Below are 1,912 nucleotides of genomic sequence, written 5' to 3' on the forward strand. Positions count from 1 at the left end.
TGTGAATAGGTGCCATGTCGATGGAAACTAACCATAAGGGATCCAGTTGTTTGCCTGCCATGTTGGCTCATTCTGTCATGGTCTTGTGGGCCAATTCTCTTTTGGCTCCAGGTCCACCAATATGCAGACTTGACTCTTAGCATTTCCTCAAAGAAATTTTGATTCTGTAGACTTTATTGAATTTTTAAGGGACTTCAAGAACAATGCTCTTCTACTTTGCCCAGCATTTCATTCCACATCTTCTAAGGTATTTCTCAGAGCCAAATGTGGTCTTTTTCTTGAACTTTCCTTCACCCAGAGTGCCAAGTGTACCCCAGTTCCTTTCAAGACATGCCCTTTCCAAATTGAACTTGTAAAGACCAGAATTTTCTTTTACACTTATAATAGAAAGAGTCAGTTTAAGGGATTGAAAACCTTGGAATAAAGATAGAGGTGAATGCAAAGCTAGTGGCTCTTCACACATCTTGCCAGATGATGATGGATAAATGCCTAAAGGTAAAAACACTATACCTGCCTGTTAGGGGTTTAAAATTTAGTTGGAGAGGGACTGCATTTATTAGCATCCCATTGTTTTTAACTTGCAGAAACTTTAAGTAGTAAAAGTCAAGGTTCCTATCAGAGAAGCAAGTTCTCTTTGGTAGGGAACTTTTGGACAGTTTTTATCCTAATACAGTATGTTTCATGAAGCGCCAAAAACAGAGTTGAATTCATATTAAAATGCTGGCAGAAATGAAATACTTTTAAAGAGATTCTAAACCTAAACCTATCCAATGCTGCCTGCCATCTAAAATAAATAAGGGGAAAAGCTAAAGAAAAGGAGGGGGCTTGTTTTTGCTTCTGATATTTTATGTTTAGGTTGTAAAGTTGTTAGACTATCATTAGAAATACTCATTACTTTCACATTTTTCTTTGGAATAAGAAATGCTGTCTCCAAACTGGGCAATTTGTGATAAATCTTCATATTCACTGTTTTAGAAAAAAAAAAATCTCATTGTGTGAGTTGTTCTTTGAAAATAGTAGGATTATTTCAAGCTCCCCAAAGTATTAGGACAAAAAATTTAAAGAACCTTATTTAATTTCCATTGGTACAGTCTCACTAGAACAGAGGGTGTCATTTTTAGTCTGTGTCAGACTGCTGCCAATCAGAAATTTTTTTTTTTTGGCCATTTCTTGGACTGCTCCCACAGTATATGGAGGTTCCCAGGCTAGGGGTCTAATTGGAGCTGTAGCCACCGGCTTACCCCAGAGCCACAGCAACATCAGATCCAAGCCGTGTCTTCGACCTACACCACAGCTCACGGCACCGCTGGATCCTTAACCCACTGTGCAGGGGCAGGGATCGAACCTGCAACCTCATGGTTCCTAGTTGGATCCGTTAACCACTGCGCCACAACGGGAACTCCAGAAATAATTTTTTCCTAATATTTAAGGCAAAGTTGGAAACAGTCATTTTTGTTTCTTTTGGGGGCCTTCTTCTGGCAGTAAAAGAGATAATTTGGTTCTATTTTAAATTTTCACAATGGCTTTGATAAATGTTACTTATTCTAGAAAATTATACTTTCTCTTTGGGTTCCTTTCACCATCCCACCTATGTGTGATCTGACTAAAACTCAGAAATCAAGCACTGGCTCTCCTGCTTATTTCCAGAGTTTTGGAGATTTTGTAGGAGGAAAGTTTTCCTTGAAAATTTATCAAAAGGTACTGTATCATCTATTTAACATATTGCATATTATGTTAGGAAGCCTTCAATTGTGTGACAGGTTGAGATCACTCCACCTATTAATGTGTGAAAAAGTTCTGTCAATGTATAAGTCAGGAAAAGACATATTTGGAATTGCAAGTCCCTTCTGCTGTTGTAGACTTATCAGTCCAGAGGTTAGGTTACTCTGGGATAACACACAACCTTCTGTCT

The sequence above is a fragment of the Phacochoerus africanus genome, chromosome 3, assembly GCF_016906955.1.
Source record: "Phacochoerus africanus isolate WHEZ1 chromosome 3, ROS_Pafr_v1, whole genome shotgun sequence".
Classification (NCBI taxonomy): domain Eukaryota; kingdom Metazoa; phylum Chordata; class Mammalia; order Artiodactyla; family Suidae; genus Phacochoerus; species Phacochoerus africanus.